Source organism: Grammomys surdaster, unplaced genomic scaffold (genome assembly GCF_004785775.1).
Source record: "Grammomys surdaster isolate TR1022 unplaced genomic scaffold, NIH_TR_1.0 126153, whole genome shotgun sequence".
Lineage (NCBI taxonomy): Eukaryota > Metazoa > Chordata > Mammalia > Rodentia > Muridae > Grammomys > Grammomys surdaster.
Window position 1 is genome coordinate 4358921 of NW_021620961.1, and position 14191 is coordinate 4373111.

Here is a 14191-nt window from a genome sequence, read left to right on the forward strand (position 1 = left end):
AATAGTTATATGTTCAGAGTAAACTGAGCTTATGGACTCACTTTGTAGTATATATTTTTTAACTATTAAATGGTATTTTATGCATCTTTTCAGTTTACTGAAACATCATCTTTTATACTTTTTGGTTTTCTTTTCTTCATATTTATCTATATGCTCATACCTTGTCTTGAAATACTATGGTAAAACACCTAGTTAAAACATATTAGGACCTACTTTTTTTTGATTTAGTACTTTGTAATTAATGTGTATTAAACCTAATGAAAATCTATATGTTTTCATTAGAACCTTGTTGACCTTAAGTAGAAAACTAATTTTTGTAGAATTTCACATAAAAATCAAGTGCACTAACACACAGTGAAAAAAAGTAAAGACACTACATGATATTTTGGAATTTAGGATGACAATAGTTTTACTATTTATCTATTTACACACATACACATATATGGCATAAATATATAGCACAAGCTTTATTTGAGGTGAGTGTATAGCATGAGATAATCTCTACAGAGCTTTAAGGTTGCTAGTCTTTGGTTCAAAACACAAGTATTTATATTGTTCTGTTTCAAATCTTCATCTCTGAAAACCATATACTCATTTAGATATTTCTTTATATTCCCTTCTGTTTTTGAATTTCTGTAGTTCTTTCCTCATAATAATGCACAAAGATAGGTGTTCTCAAATTTTAGCTGTATCTTTTCTGGTCTTCTGTGATACCTCATTTTATTTCATAATAAATCACTTTTCAGGTGCATTATATCACTCTTTCTTCACATAATTCTTTAATGTGTCTTTCATTCTCATTGAAACTTAATGAAGATAAGCAGCCTGGACAGGTACTAATGTGAATAATTTATTAAGACTCATTGCACTGTTTGACGAAAATAATTAATATTAAAAAATTGACTTTCCTTTTTTTTTCAAAATAGAATTGTTACTTTGACCTCCATTTAACACTGAATTCTGAAGATATTATTTCTAGTATTAAAAGAACAATAAAAACATCAATAGTGGACAAGGAAGAGAATTTTTAACCTATATTTTGTTGATTTTATGGAATCCTACTTATTGGAGATTCTATGAACAATTGTTTACTTGGCTCACAGTTGTTAAGCTGGGACATCCCAGACTGAGGAAAATATACCATAGGGAATTATTCTTGTTTTCAAACAACGGCAGAAGGTACAATATGATTGAAAGTATGAGAAAGAAAAGGAAGAAGGGAAGAAAACATAGGAAAAGAAAACGGGAATGTTAAGGAATATGACACATTTTGTATAATTCAGGGCTAGGTGAAAGACAAACTTATGTCTAATCAATAGCAATGCCAGTGATAACTCAAGTAGTCTTGTGATAATGACTTTCTTCATTCATGACATAGTATACTATCACTTAATTATATCCTCAAGGTCCCCTCTCCTAATTCTATTAAAATGAAAATTAATTTTAATGTGAGATTCAGAGGGGTTATTAAAGCTATGGCAACAATGTATCTCGATTCTGTAATCCTGACTAATAATATCTCTGCTATAGTTTTGAGAACAGGCCTGTATTTTTAAGTAGTCACATTAATAAATTTGAATTAGAAATAGCTATACAGATATCATTAAGCAAACATGAAATTTTGGGTGCTACATGAGATAGAGCAATGAGAAAAAACACACTCTGCTTTTGAATAACAAACCATGCCATAAAAACATGATTGAATTTTTAATAATGACTTTAATATTTGATGTATACTGTATTTAGTATTGAGAATCTACTATAGACTATGATAAGAGTTGTTGTTTTGTGGGAAAATGGAAAAAAGCTACTATTTAAATATCAACCAATAACTATTATGGTGCAATATACAGAAAGCAACTAAAGACTAAGGGATGAGCGTTAAATTTGTTGCTACAGAAGCAAGAAGAGGTACAGTGACATTCAATTTTCAATATTAAAGAAGAAAATAAACAGTGAAAATCAGATAGACAGACATAAACAACCTTAAGGCAGCAGAAGAACAATTTGGAGAATGACTTATATGAGTAATTCAAAGGCAAGCACATGCTCTGTCTTCTAAAACTTATGCTAAAATCCTGATCCTAATGTTTAAAACAGTGACTATAATTAGATAGTAATTTGAAGAGTTAATTAAAGTTAGACTCAATCATAGAGGTGAGTCTTTGTGGTGGTTTGAATAGAAATGGCCCTGATAGACTTATGTGTTTGCTGAGCAATAGGGAGTGACATTATTAGGAACTATGGCCTTGTTGGAGTGAATGACTTTGTATAGTGGTAAGTGTGTGAGATCAAATGTATTTAAGCTATGCCTTGTGTAGTACAAAGACTCCTTCTGCTGCCTACAGATCAAAATGTAGAACTCTTAATCTCTTCTTCAGCGCCATGTTGAGTTTGTTGCTGCCATTACTCCTGCTGAAAAGATAAAGGACTAAACCTCTGAAATTGTAAGCCAGCCAGCCTGAAATAAATGGTTGGTTTGGTCATGATGTCTCTTGACTGCAATAGAAATCCAGACTAAGACATTCTTAGTAAAATTGTACTTATTTGTTGACATAAAGACCAGACTAGGACATAGGCACTCTCAGAAAAGAGATCAGATGAAGGTGCAGATTACATTAATTGTCATCTTAAATGAGGAGACAGTACTCAGGAAAAATTAAAAACAACAACAACAACAACAACAGAACAAAACAAAAGAACCCAAGCTTGTTGATTTCTAAGTTCCAAACTTTATGTTTGTTTTAGCTCAGGTTTCTATTACTGTGATAAAATACCATGACCAATAGTGACATGGGGACTAAAAGGTTTCTTTTAGCTTGTAAGTCGCTGCTCACCGAGAGAAACCAAGGGTAGAAGTGCAAGGCAGGAACTTGGAGGCAGGAAATAAAGCAAAAGGGCATGTTTCCATGGTTTGCTCACTGACTTTATTTTAATACAACTCAGGACACCTGTCCAGGAATAGTACTTCTCAGAGTGAGCTGGTCTTACCCACATCAACCAGCAATTAAGAAAATGCACTGTAGACTTGTGTACAAACAATCTACATGGAAGCATTTTCTCAATTGAGGTTCCTCTTCCAAGATAACATTACTTGTGTCAAGTTGAAAAAAATTTTCCTCATGACACTGTTATTTAAGGAACTTTATTATATTTTATTATGGTAGTTCTTGCAAAGGAATTCAGCATATATTACTGTTAAAAGCAAAAGTCAGCAGTTCTGTGAGATGGTCTCACAATTTAGGGTACTTGACACACAGCTTGATGACATGAATTTGGTCTACAATGGTCTACAAAGAGCTAGATATGGTAATGCACATCTATAGTCTCTGTACTGTTGTGGTGTGGTGAGAAATATGAAAACAGGAATGCTGGCCCAAAGATTTCAAGGCTGGCTAGCATGAAAGGAATAAATAAATAAATAAACAAACAAATAAATAAATAGCAGAGATTTCGGTGAGACTTGGTCAACAAGGTAGAAGGAGAAAATGAACTCTGAAAGTTGCCATCAGACCTCCCTAAATGTGCTAATGGCTACATGCCCATTTTCACATATACATAATACATATTTACATATATATTTATATATTTACACATATATTTACACATCCAGTAATAAATGTTTTAAAAAAATCAAAGGGATACACATTGTATAAATGTGGGACCATTGTCTAAAATTTGAATGCTTATAAAATATGTGTGAGTACTGCACATCTCATTAACCTGTGCATTAATTAAAGTGTCATTGCTGACATTATGTAATGAACTGAATGAGATGTGGTTAAAGTTAGGGTGAGAAGAAAATAAAAATTTTCAGATGGACAGTGTGGGGCCTACACAAAACAGAATGTGAGGACTCTGTACATGAGATGTGAGCTGTAAAACACAATCATTGTGAGTCAGAATTGCTGGAATTGGGCTGAATTGGCAAGAGTACTGTGGAAATAGTCAATTATGTCTGCAACCCTTAGGAGAAGAGTTGTTAACTGCTGAAGATGCCATTTTAGAGTGGACGGTTATTAAAATTTGAAGTACCCAATAATACCTTCCTTTCAGTTTCTATGATATAAGCATTTATCTTCTAAGACATGGGATTATTGCTAACTGGTAAGGACTGTGGGATCAGAAGAAAGGAAAAGCTGAGCATTTTGAAGGTTTACAAGGTACGAAGTCAGTAGCCTTTGAGACATCCAAGTTACACCAGTATGGTTAATACAGATTCAGACAGAACCCTGCAGAATACTTGCAAAAGAAGCTTATTTTATTTGATATGTAGTGATACACATATTATTTTACCAGATTAACATAGTCATATTTTTAAATACATTCACTGTCAACTCAGTCACAAGTTGATTTCTTAGTCATTTATTTGTGTGGCATTAACATTTTGTTCATATCCTCTTTGTGTTTTGCATTCTCATACATCAACAGTATTGAATTGCTTATTTATTTTTCAGTGAAGTGGAAATTAGTTGTACATGGAGAACAAGAGATAATTTTTGAATAGTAAGATTGTTGTGTGAAATTGGGAGAGAGCTAATTCCAGAGACAAAGATTTATAACTTCGTTTCCTTGATAAGTATATTTATGATCCATCATCAAAGATTCTTTTTGAAGTGGATGATGACCATTTCAGGAATCCAAGAATGATCAAAATATAGGGAACTACTTACTGACTGTGAGTCTTTTTTCCAACTCCAGTTGATACAGTCAAAACATAACTTCTACATTGAAGGCTCAGGAAATATCACTGAAGAGGTTAAAATTATTTATAAGAGGAAGAGAGCCAAGTTATGTGCTGTAAGATAGTATCTCTTCTATGTGACAGGAAATCTGAATGATATGGTTACCAAAACAGTATGTGAAACACACACACCGAGAGAGAGAGAGAGAGAGAGAGAGAGAGAGAGAGAGAGAGAGAGAGGATAAGAGGATATTTAAAGAATAAGAAGTCCTTAGTTTGGGTCAAATTGTAGGCGAGGCACGGGAGGAAATGCAGGAGGAGATGAGGACATGATGTATAGAGGACTGTGACCTGGTCAGCGGGTCAATCAATGGGGTCTGCAAGAGGGGAAGTGAAGAATGGAGACAAGACAAAGTTTTCTGATAAAGGCTCGTTTATTGAAAGAAAGTCATGTGTATATAAACACAAGCAGGGGAGTGCAGCTGGAGATTTTACCAAGAGTGCCTTGCAGCTGGAAGCACTAAAGAACAAAACAAGATATTTATCAGAGTGTGCTCAGATATTATATGTAGGCTGCTTGCAAGTCTCTTGTCAGGATGGAAAAGTATCAACCTTCAAATATATGGTCCACGATCACTGCAAAGTCGATAGCCACTTTCTGCTAGGAGTTGGCTCACAACGAAGAACTAATGTCTAGAATCTCAAAAACTAAACTTAATTACTTAAGTAAACTTAGCTTAAGTAAACTTTCCAACATGTGCTGAAAAGATGACTCCATGGTTAAGATCACTTGTTTCTTTTGCAAGCGACAAAGATTCATGTCCCAGCACCCAGATGGTATTTCATAACCACTTAAAAATCCAGTTCATTGGAATCTGATGCCCTCCACCTCCAAGGTCACCAGGCACACACTTGATGTACATACATACATGCAGGCAAACATTCACATACGTAGAAGAAAATAAATACATCTTTGAAATATATTTTAAATGTCATGACATCTTTCAAAAAAACAAGAAAAGGGGAATCTTTATATTGAAAATCACTAGTTATGCATGCTATGGGAGCATGGAGAAATAACTTTGGACTATTGTAAAAGAACTACCGAAGAATTCAGTTTTTGACTTGTATATACCGCATCGTTTTGAAAGTTATACTTTAAAGTGATGTTGTTCATTGTTTCTATGTTCCACAGTACAGAATGTATTTCAAAGTAATTATCATTTTGTAGTGCCTCTTTTTGTCTCAGTGAGTAGAATATGTATGTTTTCAAATCCAGGAATGATAATAAATGTATCCTCTTTGTCATTTCTCAAATGAAACTTTCTCTATATTTGTAGTTCCTGTGGATCTGAATTTCCTGTTGCCTGAGAAGAAAGACTTTTACACAGAGCAGAGCATCACTGAGCTTTAATTTATGATTACTCCTCGGTGAATATATCTCTTTATGTGAAGGAACAATGCCACCATCAGTAAAAGCAAAGGTAGGTATATGCTAAGCAATGGAGTCAGAAAAGAAATAATTTAATCCTCATGTGAAACGCTGGAGAGTCTTTTACTGCTCTCCTGTCAGTTTTGTTTATTGCAAATGGATAGATTGCACCCTTCCATCCTGAACACGACATTCTAAAAATGGACCAAACTGGACAGCAGCAGAATATGTTTCACTCAATATGTTTATAATCAATTAGAATAATGTTGAATCTAGGAGAAGGTGTGGAGAGTATAGACTTGGTAGAAATAATGTAAGTTCCTTCTTCAACTACTGCACTGTTGGCATTTCTCTTACCATCTGCTTCTAAGTCTTTACAAGAAAGTAAATGACATAGATTTCAGTTAATCTCAGCTAGGTTTGATTCTTGAGTTGAGCATCAAAGTCTGCAATGGACTAATTGATTTATACATGCTATCCTTGAAAAATGAAACTTTCTTTTGTCTAACTCTTTGGAAAATTGTCAGCTGCTGTGTTGGCTGCTGTATCATTAAGATCAAGGACTAACTCAACTGATACTTATTCAAGAATTGCTTTTGTCAAAAGGATACATATCTCTCAAGGTCATTAACCTTCATTCAGTGTCTGCCCTTCTCTTGTAGCAGTGAATGCTATTGCCAGAGTTAGCACCTCCTTGCTTATATTTGAGAAGACTTAAGAGCCGCTGTCAACATGGCCAAAGTCAGAGTTATCACTGTATTTTATTTCTATTCCTCTTTTCTATTTCTATTCCTTGATCTCCTAGATCTCTTTGAGTAGACAATTCTTTACAGTATCTCTGAAAATATCCATTCCAGTGGCTATTCATCGAGAAAACAATATAATAGATAAATCATGAATAATAGCAAAATAAAGAAATCATCCAAAAATTTAGCATTTTTTTAAAATTCTCTTAGTTTCACAGAAGACTCTTGGGCATAGATTTTGAGATCTTTAAGATCTTTAGAAGATGAATGTATTTTAGAGATTCTAATATATAGCTAGATTGTAGAGAGAACATCTTAATCTGTATGGATGTGGTCCCTGTCAATACTAAATTTGATGGCCTGTGGCTTAGGTGAGAAATAGAAGATGGGACATCCAGCAGGCAGAAAGAATTCTGGAATAGAGACAAGTGTTAGATCCACTCAGAATGATTTAATGTAATCTGAGCATAGGTAACCAGCCACATGGAAGAATGAAAGTTAAAATAAATGAGTTATTTTAAGTTATGATCTAGTCAGAGAAGAGCCTAGCTATATAGTCAAGGTGTTTGTAAATATATTTTGAGTTTCAGTCTTATGGGGAACTGGGAGACAGAACCAGATCTAACATGTGCAATAGGTAGTCTTAAATTCATTTAAAATGGGGAAATCTCCATGTATAAATGTGTCAGTGAAAAGACAAGAAAACCTATCACGAGAACCTCAGAAAGGGCACAAGAATTATGTGCCCTGAATAATTATGGGTAGCTTCTCACAAAGCCAAAGTATCACAAACCAAGGAGAGAGAAGGATACTTAGAAAAGAACCTGAATCAGTGTAAGCAAGGATGACATGTACACACAGCTGAACTGTGAAATTAGACCACCTTTCACAAAAAGCCCAGCAATACTGCTGTACTCAAGGGTAAATTTATAGTGTCAGAAAAAGAGGTCGAAACATAAATTCCTTACATTAAGTAGAAGACTTGGAATCAATAACTTTGAACATAACTTTCAAGAAGTTTAACCAATGAAGAGATTAGAAAGGTGATAACTATAAGATTTTATAACATATTTAGACATTCATTTGTAATGAGAACATTTCTGTGAATATATAAACCTTAATTTTACAATTATATAAAATAGTTGCAAAGTATTTCTGTGTAAGGAAGCAATAAACTATTAACGAAGTTTAGAAATACATATTCTTTCAAAACAGAATTTCAAACACATTTTGTAAACTAACTTTATAAATAACAGAATTTGTATTTGGGTGGTTTGAAGAAACTCTATATTCAGTAGTTCCTTTTGTGCTTAATATTCTTGATACTGCATGGAGTTAATTCATTGGAAGAAGAAATAGTAGCATTTTTATAATGATTGAGAACTCTTAAAGTAATGATTAGGAAATTACATCAGTGTAAACATAAAAACTAAAACGGTACCATTTCATGTTTTTATATTAACACTATTTTTAATTAACATAAAACTATTTCTATTTCCAACAATTAATTTATTACATAAAGAATTAGAAATTATGAATTGTGCTGTAATATTTTTGATGTTCATACAATGTAACTGGGAAAGAAGTCGGAAATTGATTCTATTAACTTTTATTTTGGAACAATTTTAAATTACAATGTAATGGGAAATAACTACCGGCAAATTTGCTTCATTAAATAGTGTAAGTGAGATGCTTCCACAGTTGTCCATTGTTGTTTTCTAATAGCTGATTCATTCGCCTGCAGGGACTGTGTTCCCTGTAAGTAGTCACTAGGAAATGAGTGCCTGCAGGAACTATGTTCCCTGTAAGTAGTCACTAGGAAATGAGTGACAGCAGGGGTCAAGTGGTCAGATAGGCTGACAAAATATTACCTTGGAAGAAAGCATTCTGTAATATAATAATAAAATATTTCGTCAACACCAAGCCATTAATAGTGGTAGAAATGATCATTCATTAGGCACCACAATAAGATGATATAAAATTTACTTCAAAAATCTTTCTAAATATATTATAGGAATATGTGTATTTCGCCTTTATAACAATAGCAAGAACATTTTAAACACTTCAGTGTCAATGTTCAATTTCACTTAACGGTTTCAAAGAAACGAGAGGTCAGGGTAATTAATCATGGATTTGACTACTACAACGTCAAAATTCTCTGTTGATTAAATAGATAAAAGGGATGAGTTGTGACTGAGAATACAGCTATGATGATTTCTGATGGATTAGGCACATCTTCTTCCACTGAGGCCAAGGAAGCCGTATTGGGGATTCTACAGTTAGGCTACAGCTTTAGAGACAGCCCCTGCTCTGGTGGGGGACCCACGTGGAGACTGAACTCCATGTCCCCTACACATGAGTTGGTGTTTCCTGTCCAGCCCATATACGTCTTTACGTGGTCGCTCAGTCTTTGAGACCTCCCAGGGTTCCAGGTTAGTTGGCACTGTTGGTCTTCCTGTGCAGTTCTTATTCCCTTCAGGATTTTCAATCTTTCCCGGAACTCTTCCATAAGAGACTCAGATCACCGTCGAAAGTTTAGCTGTGAGTCGTTGTATCCATTTTACTCAGCTGCTAGAGCTTCTCCGAAGACAGTTATGCTAGGCTGATGTCTGCAAGTATAACAGACTATCATAAATAGTGTCAGGGATTGAGGCTTTCCCATGGGATGGGTCTCAAGTTACAACAAAAATTCCATGTATCATGGTGGAGGGATAGCAACCCCCCACAAGAGGAAAAGAGGATGGGAGATCAGGAAGGGATTGTGTGATAAGAGAATCAGAAGGGGACAGAGTTTGGGATTTAAAAAACAACAAATTAATTAATTAATTAATTTTAAAAGTATTAGCTCTACATTGCTAGAGCAAGATGAAGAACATGAAAATGATTAGTAATTTTGTTTTTGTTTTTTCAGTTTTCAAAAAATAAATATGGACTAGCTCTACAGCTTTTTTGATTTTAGTAAAAGTTTCCAAATTAATTAAAAAGATTCTCTCAAGGAACCAGTTTTTGATTTTTTTTTGATTTTTTTGTACGATTCTCTTATTTTCTCTTTGGTTGATTTTGGCCCTGAGTTTGATTATTTCCTGCCACTTACTCCCATTGGGTCTGTTTGTTTCCTTTTGTTCTAGAGCTCTCAGGTGTGCTGTTCAGAGTAAGATCTCTACAGTTTCTTTACAATTGTGCTTAGTGTTAAGAATTTTACTTTTAATACTGCTTTCATTGTGTTCTATAAGTTTTGGAATGCTGTGTCATCATTTTCACTAAATTCAGGAAGTCCTTAATTTCTTTCTTTCTTTCTTCCCTGTCTCAATTGAGTAGAGAGTTGTTCAGTTTCCATGGGTATGCGGGTTTTCTGTTGTTTTTGTTGTTACTGAAGACTAGTCTTTGGCCATGGTGATCTGATAGGATGCATAGGATTATTTCAATCTTCTTGTATTGGTTCAGGCTTGTTTTGTGACCAATTATACGGTCGACTTTGAAGATGGTATCATGAAGTGCTGAGATAACTAAAAAAAAAAACAAAAACAAAAACTAAGAGAAATATACATTGTCATAGTAGGTAATTGTATGCACATCTTCAGTTCCCTTTAACTGCTTCATGTATTTTTCTTCTATTTCCTACAAATATGTCTTGTGTCTCATGTTAAATTGTTTCTCCTGGCGCCTTTGATATACTGCATTTTAAAATAAGGAAATATAACAAGTAAAGGGCAATTACACTGCAAAAAGCAAACAAAGTGAAGGCAGAAATAACAATGCTGTGCAAAGCTGCAGAGATCTTTCTACTTAGGACTTGAAAGATGACAATTGGTCCTATACTGCAATAGCAAAGAAGAGAAGATTAATAATGCCATTGCCCCATGTTCGATCACTACATACCAGTTAGCTCACTCTGCACAGTAACAGTCCCAGAGAAAAAAGAAAAACACCATAAAAGGAAATGTGAAACACTCTCTTGACTGACTTATTTCCCTGTGTTATATAGAATCACAGTCTGAGAACTAAAATCCAATCTAAGGCATGCAGCTGACACTTATACTTCGTCTAACAACTTGCTTTTGTCTAAGACATTGAATAATCCTACACTCAGCTATGTTCTCTTACAGATAGCATATGTGTGGATATACATAAGGAAAGAGTTGCTGTACTTCCCTGTACAGTAAGGAATCTTCCAGTAGGGATGGAGAAATTAACCTGTGTAGGAAAATGAGGAAATGTCCTTATACCTGGTAGAACACACCAAGACAAAGAGTTTCTGGCTACATTTATGCCAAGTGGCAACCAAGCTTGGTGTATTCAGTAGGTAAAAGAGGAAAAGAATTTTAAAGGAAACTGCAGAACGACAAGTGATAATGTTAAATTCTGAAAACGTGTTTAGACTAGAAAATGACATGGATTGGGTAAAAAGCATTTTTTTTTCTATTTTTCTGGAAGTCAACCCTACTTCTTTGCCGTGTTTTCATATTAAGGAAACAGAACTGCACACATATGTCTAAGCTTATTTGTGCTGATTTTTAAAATAAATAAATAAATAAATAAATAAATAAATAAATAAATAAATAAATAACTGGGGCTAAATAGATGACTAATTGGGTAAGAATGCATGATGAATACATCTGAGTTCTGATTTGATCCCTCAACCCAGATGAAAATCCAGTCATGACCCCAGACACAGCTGTAACCACAGAATGTTGGAAATAGATGACATGAAGGTCACTGGGGCTTGTTGACCTGCCGGTCTATGCAGCACAGTAAGGTACACATTCATTGAGAGAATGGTAACTGGAATCCAGATGTTAGCTGAGTCCCATGGAATGCACCAGAACATTTACTGAGGAAAACAACAATTGAAATGCAGGAACAAAAAAAAGAAAAGATTTATTGAGATGAGCTAACATACTTGGATACTCCTGGTTTTCTTATCCTATCATTTTTTTCTTAAGGTTTCACCCAGATTTTTGCTCCTAGCAGGCCTTTTGCTCCTTATTATACTTCCCACGAGAGAGGAAGCACTACTCTTAGAGAATGTGTGTCTGCTCTGCCGACAATGAATGTGTGTTTGTGTGTGTATGTTTGTGTCAGTGTGGTTCTTTCTGTGTATGTTTCTCTCTCTCTCTCCTCTCTCTCTCTCTCTCTCTCTCTCTCTCTCTCTCTCTCTCTCTCTCTCTCTCTCTCTCTGCGTTTGTCTGTATGTGGGTGTGTTTGTCTCCATGGATATGTGTGTGTGTGTGTGTGTGTGTGTGTGTGTATGTGTGTGTGTGTGTTCAGTCATTGCCTATCATAAGAGAAGGAGGACAGAACTGTGAACACGTACTAAGAAAGTGAAACTCTAGGGTGAGCGAACCCTCAGACATACTGTCTTGTAGACGCTCAGAGTTTCATTCCCAGCATCCATGCTGGATAGCTGTCTACAGCTCCACTTCTAAATGTTTCTGTAGCCCCTGCTCCCTGATGATACTGATATTCTCATTTCCATAGTCATACAAAGACCTACATACACATAATCTCATATTTGGTATGTAAGAACAAATTAAAAAAGCAAAATTAAAAAGAATAATACTCTCTTCAAAATTAATCTTTTTTCATATCCTTTTTATTATTTTATTTACATTTCAAATGTTGTCTCCCTTACTCCCCCCTCCACCCCATCTCCCTCCTTTTAGCATCTAAGACAGTGCTCCCCCACCCACATACCCACTCGCACATCACCCCCTATCATCCCCATTCTCTAGGGTATCAAGCTTCCATAGGACCAAGTGCATCCCTCCCACTGAGGCCAGACAGGGCAGTCCTCTACTACATATGTAGCGGAGGCCACAGATCTTGTTCAGATACAGAAAGCACTCTTCACCAGAGGATTCTGACCACTGATAAAAATATTTCCCAGATGGTGCCTGGGAAGCAGATGGCTTCAGAAACCCTTTGCTTGTTCTTTATTTTTATATTTCGTGCTTAACATGAACTTACAAGTTTTCCTTTTGTTTTATATTTCCGATTATTTGGTTATGAGTTGTTTCTAGAAGTCAACTAAATTATAAATGGGAAAGTTATTATGTAGCTGCAAGACTGGCGAGATTTATTTTTAAGGGTTGTTGCTTTTCAAAACAGTGCCTTTGGAAACTGTAAGTTTAGTATACTTCAGGAAGCTGATGAAAACATTCCCTTTCTTGGTCACCACATGTGGAAAGTGATACTTTTATAAGAATGAAGAATAAAGAATAAAGAATAAAAGAATCAGGAACAGTTTTAACTAATAATGTGTTAATGTTATGAAGGGGGAAGGAGAGAGGATAAGCATATCATGTAACCCTAATACCTAATGAAAAATAATATACAGAGTGATATGAACAAGTTTAGTATTGTTACTAATAAAGCTCAGGGAAAATCCATGAAATTTAGTAGTCATGTAAATTTTGGCAAAGTATTATCAAATCTAAAAAGAAGAAAGAGCACATAAGGTGGGGGGGTGTTGTAGGTGGGCCAGGGAGAGATAGAAGGATAGATATGAAAGCTTGATCAGATCCAGCCATGTTATATATCTGTGGGAGAATTCAATAAAAGTGAACAAAATACCATTAAAATAGAAATAAGTTAGAAAAAATGTGAGCCACATACATCTGTACTCTATGTTTGGCCTGTGATGCAGTGAGACCTAATGCCTAACAGTCCTGTGGCCATGTCTTCTCCACCCTGATAGACCACATCCTGAAACTGTAGGGAAAAATAAATCCAGAATCCTAACCAGGACTGACCTGCTTCCTCATCATTAAACAGCTATTATTGTAAATAACAGCTCAGGGAAGATACATTTTGGACCCAAAGTAATGAATGAGCTTTTTGATGAGGCAAGTTTTCCCTGCATTCAAGGTTTGCTAAGGTACTATCTCAAGTTTTCTCAGAATTCATGTGAAAAATTAAAAAGTATTCCTAAAGATGCTACATTGAGACTGTTCTTGTCCTCTTGTTATATTCCGAATACCAAAGAGAGATACTTTGAATGGAATGCAGATGTCCTGAATCCTTCCCAATGAAATCTCACCAATCAGTGTTTAAATCATATCCTATGAGAAGTAACTAAAGTCCTGATCACTTCCAGACAAACGATATCAACGACTACCACATTTCCATTTCTAAGGATAATTCTTCTTCCACAACTAACCCTCATCTAGGTTGCCTGGCCATAACTTTTATTATTCCTATCCACATTATTTGTAAAAATTACTTCTATACATACAGGGCTTCTGTACATTTCTAAGCTTTGGTGTACTCTTCTACTATAAAGCAGAATGCAATCAATGAGTTTAACTTTTCTCCTGTCAATCTTTATTC